This window comes from Palaemon carinicauda, chromosome 6 (assembly GCF_036898095.1).
Source record: "Palaemon carinicauda isolate YSFRI2023 chromosome 6, ASM3689809v2, whole genome shotgun sequence".
Lineage (NCBI taxonomy): Eukaryota > Metazoa > Arthropoda > Malacostraca > Decapoda > Palaemonidae > Palaemon > Palaemon carinicauda.
This window is the reverse complement of record NC_090730.1, coordinates 177308856-177324420: the sequence shown is the minus strand read 5'-3', so window position 1 is coordinate 177324420 and position 15565 is coordinate 177308856. Positions and strand designations below refer to the sequence as shown.

The 15565-nt window shown below is 44.4% G+C and overlaps 1 long non-coding RNA gene across 2 annotated transcripts in view; it reads left to right on the top strand.

Annotated features, from left to right (window-relative positions):
* Positions 1 to 278: 278 nt before the first annotated feature.
* Positions 279 to 15565, top strand: part of LOC137642299 (uncharacterized) — a 47969-nt gene continuing 32682 nt past the window's right edge. For both annotated transcript variants that reach the window (XR_011044737.1, XR_011044738.1), the window contains exon 1: positions 279 to 347. This is a non-coding gene — a long non-coding RNA (uncharacterized lncRNA). The remainder of the gene's footprint in view (positions 348 to 15565) is intronic.

Below are 15565 nucleotides of genomic sequence, written 5' to 3'. Positions count from 1 at the left end.
AGAAATTGTCCCAAAATAGGGAAATTTCTAGTGAATCTGGGGAAAAAATTGTGAAAGTCAAATTTTCCTGGTTTGCTGTTGTGAGTTATATTCCAATGTTTTTGGTTGAAAAATATATCTAATGAGAGAGAATATATTATGTAACGTACTTTGAGAAGATGATGAATTATAGGTAGCACTTGAAATAGCTCGTGTTGAAGACGTACTATTGAGGAATTTTGAGGGTATTCTAGGGATTTCCTGTGCGCAAGCTATTGCTAATCCTATGTAAACAAGACAAATTTACTTACGCAAACTTTTTATGCCTAAAGATTTTTTTTAATCGTGTTTTTTTTTGTGTATATAAAGTAAGTATCGTTGTGTTAATCATAAGGTTTATACATTTAATATTAGGGGAACCTATTTATGTAGGTGGTACACTTAGAATTGTTATGGAAATAATAAAAACAAAGAATGTTGACAGTTGAATGTCTTATGTGGGTTATCTGCCACGTGTTTCATCTGCCAAAAATTCCTTCCTAATCAAAGTTTCTTTTCAGGTTGATACAAAGGAAAGTTATAAAAGAGTTAATTTCAGAAGGTGTTTAATGTAGGTCTGTAGATTGTTCCAATCAAATAGATGTTTGAAGGTATTAAGTAGCCTTTGGTATTACTTTACTTGTGCTGTTGTCCCACATTTCTGGTCATGTGGCCACATTTCATGAAATAAACCTTTGCGGGAATCAATAGTTTAGTTTGTGGATGTATAAACATCAGTTGGAAATCTATTTTAAAGGAAGACATTCATATTTGTCCATTGTAACTTAACCTAACCTAACCTACCATGCATATACTTAACCTACCCCAGGATGCAAGGGTTTGACCTTATGGGGCAAAGACCACTATTTTATTTGGGTCAATGACCACTTCTCTTCCTTGACCCAGAAAACCTTGTCATTAAAACGCATTAATTAATTAATTTTTAGAATAATTTATGATATTGTGTCCACTTTAGACTCTGACGGAGAATGATTGACCTTTGGTGATGTAAAACACATCACCAAAGGTCAATCATTCTCCGCAGGATATTTGGTGGTCAATATAAAAAGGAAATTATTACCATAATCATTTTCCTTTTGTGTCACGGCAGCCTTTGTAGTCGGTTGGGACAGACAGCTTCTGAAATCCCAAACAGTTACGACTGATGAAACCACATTTTAATAAAAGGGAAATACAAGAACACTCCTTAACCTAAGGTTCCTCACCTAACCTAAGGTAACCTAGGAGCCGTATCCTTACCTACCGAGAGCTGACCGCTGTATCCTTCGCGTACCCTAAAGCGGCCCACACACGCTCAAATTATTGGTCCAATTTTTTATGTCAAATTATTTGACATGAATTTGATCATGTGTGGCGTAATTTGATGGCCTAAAAGGTTTGATGTCAAATTTTTTACTGATCTGATTTCAGTAGATATTTTCTGAGACGTCAAATAATTTCTGCGTGTGTGGTACCTAGCAATAATCTGCGCAAATTAGTTAGTGATTAGACATAATCTGAGTAGGACGTGCGCGGCTCATCGTCATCATGGCTCCAACAAAATAATGAAAAGAAATTTCTTCTTGAGCTTATTGATGTTTATAGAAGTTTACCACAACTTTGGAACATTAAAAATTTGACCAAAAATTTGAGGGCTTTACTTGGCTATTTTCCCTGTTGGAGCCCCTGGGCTTATAGCATCCTGTTTTTCCAACTATGATTGTAGCTTAGCAAGTAATAATAATAATGATAATGTATATATATATATATATATATATATTATATATATATATATATGTATGTATATATATATATATATAATGTGTGTGTATGAGTAATTATAGATTATATAATCCTATGTATTTATAGAAGTAAATATTTCTTTTTGTAAAAATTTATATATACATAAATATTAACTTATATATATATATATATATATATATATATATATATATATATATATATATGTATGTATGTATGTATGTATGTATATATACATGGTATGTGTGCATCCTCATGAAAGTGCTTTTTAATAAAAAATAATAACAAAATGCATATCCTATTCAGTTATAGATTCCAACTTTACAAACTTCTGGAGTGAATTTATCCGTGTATTCCTGTACAACGAAGTGCAGAATTCATTGCAAAAATATTTGTACAATTAGTGTTATTTAGTCTTTCAAATGGTAATATCGCACAATGCATAACTGTGTTTTCTTTGGTTATATATGGTCTCAAAAGATCTAATAGTTTGTCAAATGATCCTCCGTCCATGCGAAGAAAGTTCTTGAAAACATCAGTTTCACTAATTCTTAGTTCATTTAATAAAGGAACGTGACCAAATCGTTCACGACACAAATACCATTGCTGGGCCCACTTTCGTCTCTTTCGTTTGTGTGTGCTCTTCAACGCTAAGCCAAGAGCCAACGCTGTATATGCCTCCATGATGACATTCGGGAGCAAAATGAAAATTTGATGAGAAGTTTGAGCGTGTAGGGCGAACGTCAAATCGTCAAATAATTTGACATAAAAAAAATTTGACCAAAAATTTGAGCGTGTGTGGGCCACTTAAGACTTTAAGTCTCAACCATGTGTTTACTTCAAACCGTCTTCACTCCTTGCAATGTAACACTGAATCTTATTTCATAAATCTTCAAACTTTCTTTATTTCATAGTATTTGAGACCAAGATAAACCACATTCTCCCCAAGAAGAAAATCAACTTGACAATAACAGTTTCCGCCTCCTGTCCCAATAATACATCCATCCCAGATTAAGTATTATGCTGCACACGGCCATTTTGTATAGCGAGTTGGAGATTTCCTCCGCGCTCACCTACGGTTGCACGCCAATACCTAATCCAGTGCAGATCACTGACCCAGTCTTTGGTTCCAGTCTAGCAGCCCCTGTGGCTGTACCCTTCGGAGGTGAACAGACCTACGCATGTTGACGAGGCCAATCTTTGCTTGGGCCAAGTGTTTGAAGATCACTGTTCACCTAGACGATGCAGTGTCGTTTCAATCTGTTCTTTCCCGAGGTACTTCCTTATTATTATTATTATTATTACTTGCTAAGCTACAACCATAGTTGGAAAAGCAGGATGCTATAAGCCTGGGGGCTCCAACAAGGAAAATAGCCTAGTGAGGAAAGGAAACAGGAAATTTTAAATATTTAACTTAGCCGGTGAATATATAATAGCTGCAACTCTGCGGCTCGACAGAAAACATACTAAAAAACTCGCGAGCGATCGCTATGAAGGTTGCGGGTGTGCCCACCAGCGCCAACTGTCGGCCAGATACCACTCTTGTATGTAAACAAAACCTTCAATTCTTCTCTGTCGACGTTGACGACAAGACGTATCAATACTCGCTGTAGAACCTGGAGTTTTCTCAACATATTTGGTGAAGTACTTCATTTTGGTTTGAGCTTTCGCAGTGCAGGTGTTTTATCTTCATCTTAAATCTTGAACTCGTTTTTGGATAGATTTAATTTTTGATGACCAAGAGAGTATGGACTTTCTTTGACTTTTAAATGGCCGACCCTTCCCTTAGACGGAAGTGTGTTTAGGCTTTTAGCAATTATCTTATCACGTTATAAATTAATTATAGATTTTCCTCTATATATTTTATATCTCACCGCCTTTATTAGGCCTCTTCGATTAACTTTCCATTTATAATAAACATAAAAATAAATTTTAATGATTTGTTTATATGCGACCTTTCCTGAGAGTAGGCGGTCCTAACTTGGAAACCGAAGTTAAACAACGTTGAGCCCTTTCAATCGTAAATAGCTTTTAAAGAGCTAATGATTTAAAACTTTTTAAATGAATATTTTTTAATAGATATTTTATGAAAGATTTTCTTTGAATAGTCTTCGTACTGTTTCAAAGATGAACAAACGTTTAGTATATTTATGCTACGCAGTTTGCGCTCTATCGTTACGATAGAGAGAGAGAGTATCACGGTTTCACTTTGCAGAAAGAGTAAATCGATTCTGACGTTTTGTTCATTCTACTTTCAAAGCTTAAATGTTTTAAATTCTATTTTAAAGGAACTTTTTAATTGAAAAACCTTTCAGTTTTTTCCTTTGGTCAAATAACATGTTTTTTTGACGAAACGTAAGTGGGCTCTTCTCTTAGGTGCGTAATCAAGAGAGAGAGAGAGAGAGAGAGACGGAGGGAGAGAGAGGAGAGAAAACGTTCCGTTCAAGCGGGTAACGTTGTTCTCGAGTTACTCTCGTCCCTAGTCTTTGTACGGGGAGAAAGGATAAAACGTTTTTAGTTTTTTATTCTCGTCCCCAGGCAATGTACGGTGAGAGATTGAAAACGTAGTTTTGAATGAACTAGTGTTTAGTCTCTTCCCCAGCCACTGAATTTTTTATCTTAAAATATGTTTACTGTTTTTTGCTGGTATTAATGTGCTTGCATTATACGACCGATTTCACAATTACTACCTTTTGATGAGGGTAGAATTGCGTGCTTCAGGTAGAAATCAGTAAAAGTTTCGATTTCAGTGAAATAAGTGCAAAACAGAAAATCGTAGTGATAAAGTGATATTGCGCAAAGTGTTATCAGTGTTGCGACCGAAGGTTCGTCTGTTCGTGCCTGTCGTTCGCCTAGTCCGGGACCTCTTGCAAGCTCCCAAGCCCAGGGGAGAAGTAATGTCGTACGACTTATGGGTTCGAGAGGCCTTGATCAGCGAACAGACGTTCCCTCTATGGTATCGGGTGTATCTTACCAAGATCACCCCTACCATAAGGCGAGAGAGACGATTTTCTCCTCGTCATCCGAAGGCTTTTCGCATAAGAAACCTGAAACAAGGTTTCGAGGCCCTTAAGCGAAAGTCAGTCCTTTTAGGACAGGTCCAGCGTCCTGGTTGTAGCCATTAGGACAGCTCTGACCCTATGCAGTCATCGGAAGACTGCTCGCCGCCTAACAAAAGCGTAACACAGACTCCGAGAGTCTTTTTGTTGGCAAGGTTTTGCGGTCACAGACGTTACCCTCGTCTCTTACCGCAACCATTTCCGTTGATCCTAAATGGGTTGTACGGCAAGACATGCAGAATAAGCTTGCCTCCCTTATGGAAGACTATTCTGCCGATAAGTCCGTTGAGCCTAGCCGTTTATCTCATCGAGATCCTGGCTTTCAGCCTCCCTAACGTTCCTTTGTGCGTCCTGTTGACGTTGGCGTAGCTAAGTCACGTCAGTCAGGTTGTTTAGAACCACACTCGATGCGGTCTCGTGTGGATTTTCAGCCACATTTGGACGTTAGGCCACTTGCTGATGCTCCTGTTGACGTTCAGGACGTTCGCTAACAATCGGAGTTGACTTGTTTTGACGCTGAGCGTCAACCTCCGCATTCTAGAGTTGTTTTGACTGCTCAGTCTAGGCGGTCAAAGCAGTCTCGAGTGGACGCTGTGCGTCCTCACGCTCCTGTTGTTGTTGACAGTTCACAGACTGTCAAGCAGTTACATGACGTTGCGTCCTGGTCTCTCGCACCTGTTGTTGTTGACAGTTCACAGACTGTCAAGCAGTTACATGACGTTGCGTCCTGGTCCGCTACTAATGCACCAGTGCGTGTGGACTCTGCTTGTAAAGCATTGCCACCACGGTAGGTCTCTCCCTTGCTTGAGACTCAGCTATTATCGGACAAGGTTCCTTCAGATGAGGAAGTTGCTGTTCCCCCTCCTACTGATATTCCCTTGAGGACTCTGTCAGACGGAGAGGAGCCTAAAGCTGCTTAGCCCTCTATGGACTTTAAATAAATCATGCTGATTTTTAAGGATCTTTGTCCGGATCTTTTTGTAACTGCTGCTCCTCGTTCGCCTAAACGTCAGAGCTTACACTAGGCCTAGCTACTTCGAAGCCGTTGTTTTATAAGCTAGTGCTCTCTCGCTCTCCTAGAGAGCTTTACGTTTGCTAGGCGACTGGTTTATCACCAGGAGGAGTTTGGGGGATACAGCCTTTGCTTTCCCTTCTTTTAAACTGGCTTATAGAGCGAGAGTCTGATATGACACGAGAGAAGTTCTCGGCTTGGGAGTTCCTGCCTCTGCCCAGATAGACTTCTCAAACCTCATAGACTCTCCCTGGCGCCTGGCCAGGAGACGCTCCAAGATTTTACAGGTCAACTTCACAGCTGTTTTCGAGCCTTTGAAGTTTTGCTGTACAATTATGTCATGCATAAACAAGGCTTTCAGGGATGGCTCCAATGATCTGACAGCCACGTTCTCTGCAGGAACAAGTCCCTCAGGGATGGCTCCATGATTTGGCAGCCATGTTCACTGCAGGAGTACGTAAGAGGCAAGTGCGCTCAATGTGTTCATTGTCAAGACAAACTTCACGATGAAGTCTACCAGGCTGTCTTGACAGCATTTATGGAAGGCGACTGGATGGTCTCTCTCGACCTTCAGGAGGCATACTTCCGCATTCCTATACACCCGGATTCCCAACCGTTTCTGAGGTTTGTTTACAGGAATGTGGGGTACCAGTTTCGAGCTATCGGGGATCCGAGCCTCCCTGTACTTGGACGACTGGCTTCTCAGAGCATCGTCCAGCCTTCGCTGTTTGCAGGATCTACATTGGACGTTGAGTCTGGCCAGGGAGTTCGGACTTGTGGTCAACCTAATAGTCCCAACTGATCCCATCCCAGATTATTCTATTTTTGGGGATGGAGATTCGCAGTCAAGCCCTGCTCGAAGTCCAACTAATGCTGAAAAGAAAACTTTTTTTTTTTTTTTTCAGTCAGGAGTTCGAACAGTCTCGTAGGGACTCTCTCATCCCTGGAGCAGTTTGTCTCACTAGGGAGACTACCCCTTCTGCCTCTCCGGTTCCATCTAGCCTCTCACTGGAACTAGGACAAGACATTAGAGACGGTATCATTCCCAGTCTCCGAACCAATAAAGGCATGCCTGAAATGGTGGAACAGCAATATCAGTCTGAGAGAGGGACTATCCCTAGCAGTCAAGAACCCAAACCACGTGTTGTCCTCAGACGCGTCGGGTTTGGGTTGGGTGCGACCCTGGACGGTCGGGAATGCGCGGGTCTGTGGACCTCAAGTCAGAAGAGCATGCACATCAATGGCAAGGAGCTATTAGCAGTCCACTTGGCCTTGATGATATTAGGAAGCGTCTTCGAAACTAAGTGGTAGAGGTCAACTCAGACAACACCACAACTTTGGCGTACATCTCCAAGCAAGGAGGCACACACTCCTTCACGCTGCTCGAGATCGCAAGGGACCTTCTCTTATGGTCTAGAATTCGAGGCATCTCCCTGTTGACGAGATTCATCCAGGGGGACTTGAACGTCTTGGCAGACTGTCTCAGTCGGAGGGGTCAGGTGATACCCACGGAATGGACCCTCCACAAGGACGTGGGCAAGAGTCTTTGGGCTTCTTGGGGTCAACCAACCATAGACCTCTTTGCCTCCTCGTTGACCAAAAGGTTACCAATCTTTTGCTCTCCAGTCCTAGATACAGAAGCAATCTACATAGACGCGTTTCTACTGGATTGGTCTTTTATGGACTTATATGCATTCCCACCATTCAAGATAGTCAACAAGGTACTGCAGAAGTTCGCCTCTCACGGAGGGACAAGGTTGACGTTGGTTGCTACCCTCTGGCCCGCGAGAGAGTGGTTCACCGAGGTACTTCAATGGCTGGTAGACTTTCCAAGAAGTCTTCCTCTAAGGGTAGATCTGTTACGTCAGCCCCACGTAAAGAATGTCCATCAAAGCCTCCCCGCTCTTCGTCTGACTTCCTTCACACTATCGAAAGACTCTCAAGAGCTAGAGGTTTTTCGAAGGAGGCAGTCAGTGCGATTGCAAGAGCTAGGAGAGCTTCTACCATTAGAGTATACCAGTCGAAGTGGGAAGTCTTTCGAGACTGGTGCAAGTCAGCATCTGTGTCCTCGTCCAGTACCTCTGTAGCCCAAATCGCAGATTTTCTTTTACATCTGAGAAAGGTTCGCTCCCTTTCAGCTCCCACGATTAAGGGCTACAGGAGCATGTTGGCTTCGGTCTTTCGACATAGAGGCTTAGATCTTTCCAACAATAAAGATCTCCAAGATCTCCTTAAGTCTTTCGAGACCTCTAAGGAACGTCGTTTGGCAACTCCTGGATGGAACTTAGACGTGGTCCTAAGGTTCCTCATGTCAGACAGGTTTGAGCCATTACATTCAGCCTCCCTGAAGGATCTCACCCTCAAGACACTTTTCCTAGTGTGCTTGGCTTCGGCTAAAAGGGTCAGTGAACTTCATGCCTTCAGTAAGAACATCGGCTTTTCTACAGAAAAAAAGCCACTTGTTCACTTCAACTTGGTTTCCTGGCCAAGAATGAACTGCCTTCTCGTCCTTGGCCTAAATCTTTTGATATTCCTTGCTTATCAGAGATCGTAGGCAACGAACTGGAAAGAGTATTATGTCCTGTTAGAGCTCTTAAGTTCGATTTAGCTCGTACTAAGTCATTACGAGGGAAATCTGAGGCATTATGGTGCTCAGTTAAGAAACCTTCATTGCCTATGTCAAAGAATTCTTTGTCATATTTTATCAGATTTTTTTAATACGAGAAGCTCATTCTCACTTGAATGAGAAAGACCGATGTTTGCTTAAGGTTAAGACGCACGAAGTTAGAGATATAGCAACCTCCGTGGCCTTCAAGCAAAATAAATCTCTGCAAAGTATTATGGACGCGACTTTTTGGAGAAACAAGTCAGTGTTCGCGTCATTTTTAAATTTTTAACTTAGCCGGTGAATATATAATAGCTGCAACTCTGTTGCTCGACAGACACATACATAAAAACTCGCCAGCGATCGCTATACAGGTTGCGGGTGTGCCCACCAGCGCCAACTGTCGGCCAGATACCACTCTCGATGTAAACAAAACCTTCAATTTCTTCTCTGTCGACGTGTCGACAAGACGTACTTTACTCGCTGTTGAACCTGGAGTTTTTTCCCATCATATTTGGTGAAGTACTTTAATTTGGTTTGAGCTTTTGCAGTACAGGTGTTTTTCTTCAAATAAATCCTTGAACTCTTTTTTGAATCGGATTAATTGTTGATGACTTAGATCGTTTTTTGGAATTTTCCCTTGACTAATTCAAAATGGCTGACCCTTCTCAAGTTCCCAAGTTTCGAAAGTGTAATGCTAGGGACTGTCATAGGCATCTTCCAAAGGCTTCTCTCGACCCTCACACTGTTTGTTCCAATTGTCGGGGTAAAACCTGTCAATTGGAAGATCGGTGTGAGGAATGCGTGGGCCTTTCGGAATTCGATTTTATCGAATTTGATAAATATACACGCAGACTAGAGAGAGATAGGGTAAGGAGAAGTTCTTCTAGGTCGGTAGATTTTTCCTCTCCACATGCCCCTGAACCTAATCCTTCCCCTGTAGTGGTTGTTCCTAACCCCCCTCCTAGCACTCAGGAACCGTCTATGCAAGACATGATGCGTGCTATTCATGCCTTGGGGGAGAGAGTTGAGGCTCTAGCAAGTGACCGAAATCAACTCATGGCGGACGTAAAGGAACTCAAGTGCCAAAGTGCCACGGCGGAAAGTGTCAAAGTGCCTAGTGTTACGCAAAGTGTTGTGAACAGTGTTGCGATCGAGGGTTCGTCTGTTCGTGCCTGTCGTCCACCTAGTCCGGGACCTCTTGCAAGCTCCCAAGCCCAGGGGAGAAGCAATGTCGTACGACTCATGGGTTCGAGAGGCCTTGATCAGCGAACAGACGTTCCGTCTATGGTATCAGGCGTATCTCTCCAAGATCGCCCCTACTAACGTAAGACGAGAGAGCCCATTTTTACCTCGTCGTCCGAAGGTGTTTCACGTAAGAAACCTTGGACCAAGGTCTCCAGACCTTTAAAGCGTAAGTCGGTCCCTTCAGGACAAGTCCAACGTCCCGGTTTTAGCCACTGGGACAGTTCGGACCCGTTGCCGTCATCTGATGACTGCTCGCCGCCTAAGAGAGGCAAAGTTGTGCCGTCTCATTCGCTAACCCCGTCTGTTACCGCACCTGCTTCCGTAGACCCTAAATGGGTGTTACTGCAAGACATGCAGTCTAAGCTTGCGTCCTTGATGGAGGACTACAACGCTGAGAAGGTTTCCGTTGAACCTACTGGCCATCAGCCTTCCAAGCGTTCTGTTGTGCGTCCTGTTGACGTGGATGTAGCTTTCTCGCGTCAACCAGTTGGGGTGGTACCTCCACCGATGCGACCCAGTGTGGATTTCCAGCCGCACGTTGACGTTAGGCAACGCACTGATGCGATTGGTGACGTTCAGGACGTTCATCAACCATCAGAGTTGACTTGTTTTGACGCGGTGCGTCAACCTCCGCAACCCGGTATGGTGTTGACTGCACAACCCAGACGGTCTAAACAGTCTCGGGTGGACGCTGTGCGTCCTCGCGCACCTGTTGTTGTTGACAGTTCCCAGACTGTTCAGCAGTTCCAAGACGCTGCGTCCGGCTCCGTCACGTATGCACCAGTGCGACCGGACTCTGCGAGTCAAACGTTGCCTACACCTTTGCCGTTTTCTCATCAGTTATCGGATGAGGAACTGTCAGATGAGGACGTTGCTGAACCACATCCTGAGGATCAGCCTTCAGAACTAGATGAGCCTAAAGCAGTTCAACCATCCTTGGACTTTAGAAAAGTCATGGCTGTTTTTAAAGAGTTGTTCCCTAATCACTTTATTTCTGTGGCTCCTCGTTCGCCGCCGTCAGAGTTTGTCTTAGGCGTTCCTGCTACCATGCCTGCCTTTACTAAACTCGTTCTCTCTCGCTCATCCAAGAGAGCTTTACGGCTGTTAGGCGATTGGTTAGAGACCAAGAGGAGTTTAGGGAAGACGGCATTTGCCTTCCCCCCATCTAAACTCTCGTCTAGATCGAGCGTCTGGTATGCCACGGGAGAAGTTCTCGGCTTGGGAGTTCCTGCCTCTGCCCAGGGCGACTTCTCAAGTCTTGTAGACTCTCCCCGCCGCCTTGCCATGAGACGCTCGAAGATTTGTTGGTCACCCTCGAACCTGGACCACCTTCTTAAAGGCATATTTAGGGCGTTTGAAGTCTTTAACTTCCTGGACTGGTGTTTAGGAGCCCTGAGTAGGAAAATCTCTTCTGCCGATAGGGATGTTTCCTTACTCATTATGTCCTGCATGGACAAGGCCGTCCGTGATGGGTCCAACGAGCTTGCCGCTTCATTCACGTCCGGAGTCCTTAAGAAACGAGAATCTCTGTGCTCTTTTCTGTCAGCTGGAGTGACGCCATGCCAAAGATCTGAGCTACTCTTTGCGCCCTTGTCTAAGTGCTTGTTTCCTGAAGTCTTGGTTAAGGAAATTGCCTTGTCTTTAGTGCAGAAGGACACCCACGATCTAGTTGCGTCCTCGGCTCGCAAAGCTCCCCCTTTGCCTGCCTTGTCTGCTAGACCTAGGATAGACACTTCAGCGTCCAGGTTTATCCCGCCCTTTCGTGGCAGAGCCTCCAGCAGGGGAGGTGCTCGTGCCGAAGGGAAGAGAGGGAAGAGGAAAGGATCCAAGTCCTCTAAGGGCAGAGTCTGACTTCCCGCAACTTCAGACAGCAGTAGGTGCCAGACTCAAGAACTTCTGGCAAGCCTGGGAGAAGAGAGGCGCAGATCAACAATCTGTGAGGTTGCTCAGAGAGGGGTACAAAATCCCTTTTGTACGCAGACCTCCTCTAGCGACGTCCCCCATCGATCTCTCTCCCAGGTACCGAGAGGAAGAAAAGAGACAAGCCCTGAAACTGGAAGTGTCTCTTTTGCTAGAGAAGGGAGCAGTGGTCAAAGTCTCGGACCTTCAATCACCGGGGTTTTACAACCGTCTCTTCCTAGTATCAAAGAAGACAGGAGGTTGGAGACCGGTGCTAGACGTCAGTGCTCTGAATGTCTTTGTCACAAAGACGAAGTTTACCATGGAGACCACAAAGTCAGTCCTAGCAGCGGTCAGAAAGGAAGACTGGATGGTCTCTCTAGACCTAAGGGACGCCTACTTCCCCATCCCCATTCACTCAGACTCCCAACCTTTTCTGAGATTCGTCTTCGACGATGTGGTGTACCAGTTTCGGGCCCTGTGCTTTGGCCTAAGCACAGCTCCTCTCGTGTTTACGAGGCTTATGAGGAATGTGGCAAAATTCCTCCACTTATCGGAGATCCGAGCCTCCCTTTATTTGGACGACTGGCTTCTCAGAGCCTCTTCCAGTCATCGCTGTCTGAAGGATCTCAATTGGACTCTAGATCTGACCAAGGAATTGGGACTCCTAGTCAACTTGGAAAAGTCACAGCTGGTCCCATCCCAAACTATTCTGTATTTAGGGATGGAGATTCACAGTCAAGTTTTTCGGGCTTTTCCGTCGGCCCCCAGAATAGATCAAGCCCTGCTCTCCATCCAGAAGATACTGAAGAAAGAACGCTGCTCAGTCAGGCTGTGGATGAGTCTGGTAGGAACGCTGTCATCCCTGGAGCAATTTGTCTCGCTAGGAAGGCTACACCTCCGACCTCTTCAATTCCATCTGGCTTTTCACTGGAAAAAGGACAAGACGCTAGAGGCGGTCTCGATCCCGATTTCCGAAAAGATAAAGTCTTGTCTGACTTGGTGGAAGGACAATATCAGCCTACGAGAGGGTCTTCCCCTGGCAGTTCAGAAACCCAACCACGTTCTCTTCTCGGACGCATCGGACTTGGGCTGGGGCGCGACGCTGGACGGTCGGGAATGCTCATGTCTGTGGAACTCGAGTCAGAGGAGCATGCATATCAACATCAAGGAGCTTTTGGCGGTTCATCTGGCCTTGATAAGCTTCGAGAATCTCCTTCGAGGCAAGGTGGTGGAGGTCAACTCGGACAACACCACGGCCTTGGCGTACATTTCCAAACAGGGAGGTACCCACTCACTGACTTTGTACGAGATCGCAAGGGACCTGCTCATCTGGTCAAAAGATCGAGGCATCTCCCTAGTAACGAGGTTCATCCAGGGCGACTTGAACGTCCTAGCAGATTGTCTCAGTTGGAAAGGTCAAGTAATTCCAACCGAATGGACCCTCCACAAGGATGTGTGCAAGAGACTTTGGGCGACTTGGGGTCAACCCACCATAGATCTCTTTGCAACCTCGCTGACCAAGAGGCTTCCAATCTATTGCTCTCCAGTCCCAGACCCAGCAGCAATACATATAGATGCCTTCCTCCTAGATTGGTCACATCTAGATCTTTACGCATTCCCACCATTCAAGATTGTCAACAAGGTACTGCAGAAATTCGCCTCTCACGAAGGGACAAGGTTGACGTTAGTTGCTCCCCTCTGGCCCGCGAGAGAATGGTTCACCGAGGTACTTCGATGGCTAGTAGACATTCCCAGAAGTCTTCCTCTAAGAGTAGACCTTCTACGTCAGCCACACGTAAAGAAGGTACACCAAAGCCTCCACGCTCTTCGTCTGACTGCCTTCAGACTATCGAAAGACTCTCGAGAGCTAGAGGCTTTTCCAAGGAGGCAGCCAGTGCGATTGCTAGAGCAAGGAGAGCGTCTACCATTAGAGTTCACCAATCGAAGTGGGAAGTCTTCCGAGACTGGTGCAAGTCAGTTTCCGTATCCTCGACCAGTACCTCTGTAGCCCAAATAGCTGATTTTCTCTTATACCTGAGAAAAGTACGATCCCTTTCAGCTCCTACTATCAAGGGCTACAGAAGCATGTTGGCCTCGGTCTTCCGGCATAGAGGCTTAGATCTTTCCAACAATAAAGATCTGCAAGACCTCCTTAAGTCTTTCGAGACCTCTATGGAACGTCGTTTGGCTACACCTGGGTGGAATTTAGACGTGGTCCTAAGATTCCTCATGTCAGACAGGTTTGAGCCTTTACATTCAGCCTCCCTGAAAGATCTCACTCTTAAGACTCTTTTCCTGGTATGCTTAGCCTCGGCTAAAAGAGTCAGTGAGCTTCATGCCTTCAGCAAGAACTTCGGGTTTTCGTCAGAAAAAGCTACTTGTTCTCTGCAGCTTGGTTTCCTAGCCAAAAATGAGCTACCTTCTCGTCCTTGGCCTAAATCTTTCGATATTCCTAGCTTATCGGAGATCGTAGGCAATGAACTAGAAAGAGTCTTATGCCCTGTTAGAGCTCTTAGGTTCTACTTAGCTCGTACTAAACCTTTACGAGGCCAATCTGAAGTGTTATGGTGTTCGGTCAAGAAACCATCCTTGCCTATGTCAAAGAATGCTTTGTCATATTTTATCAGATTGTTAATACGAGAAGCTCATTCACACTTAAGTGAGGAAGACCGATCTTTGCTTAAGGTTAAGACGCACGAGGTTAGAGCTGTAGCAACTTCCGTGGCCTTTAAGCAAAATAGATCTCTGCAAAGTATCATGGACGCAACCTATTGGAGAAGCAAGTCAGTGTTCGCGTCATTTTACTTGAAAGATGTCCAGTCTCTTTACGAGAACTGCTACACACTGGGACCATTCGTAGCAGCGAGTGCAGTAGTGGGTGAGGGCTCAACCACTACAATTCCCTAATGCCATATCCTTTTAATCTGTCTCTTGAAATGTTTTAATGTTGTTTTTATGGGTTGTCCGGAAGGCTAAGAAGCCTTTCGCATCCTGGTTGATTTGGCGGGTGGTCAAAGTCATTTCTTGAGAGCGCCCAGATTAGGGGTTTGATGAGGTCCTGTTGTATGGGTTGCAGCCCTTGATACTTCAGCTCCTGGGAGTCTGTCAGCATCCTAAGAGGATCGCTGGGCTCCGTAAGGAAGACGTACTTACAAGGCAGAGTAATCGTCTAAGTCGACTTCCTTACCAGGTACCTATTTATTTTGTTTTGTTATATTGATAACTGTCAAAATGAAATAAAAAACTCTTAGCTTATACGATGTAAACATATTTAACTCTGGTCTCTACCCACCTCCTTGGGTGTGAATCAGCTATTATATATTCACCGGCTAAGTTAAATATTTAAAAATGATATTTTAATTATAAAATAAATTTTTGAATATACTTGCCCGGTGAATATATAAATTAAACGACCCTCCCTTCCTCCCCAATAGAGACCCAGTGGGATGAGAAGAAATTGAGGTTTTGTTTACATCGAGAGTGGTATCTGGCCGACAGTTGGCGCTGGTGGGCACACCCGCAACCTGTATAGCGATCGCTGGCGAGTTTTTATGTATGTCTGTCGAGCAACAGAGTTGCAGCTATTATATATTCACCGGGTAAGTATATTCAAAAATTTATTTTATAATTAAAATATCATTTTACTTAAAAAATGTCCAGACTCTTTACGAGGACTGCTACACACTGGGTCCATTCGTTGCAGCGAGTGCAGTAGTGGGTGAGGGTTCTACCACTACACTTCCCTAATTCCAATATCCTTTTAATCTGTCTCTTGAAATGTTTTTAATATTGTTTTATGGGTTGTTCGGAAGGCTAAGAAGCCTTTCGCATCCTGATTGATTTGGCGGGTGGTCAAAGTCATTTCTTGAGAGCGCCCAGATTAGGGGTTTGATGAGGTCCTGTTGTATGGGTTGCAGCCCTTGATACTTCAGCTCCTGGGAGTCTGTCAGCATCCTAAGA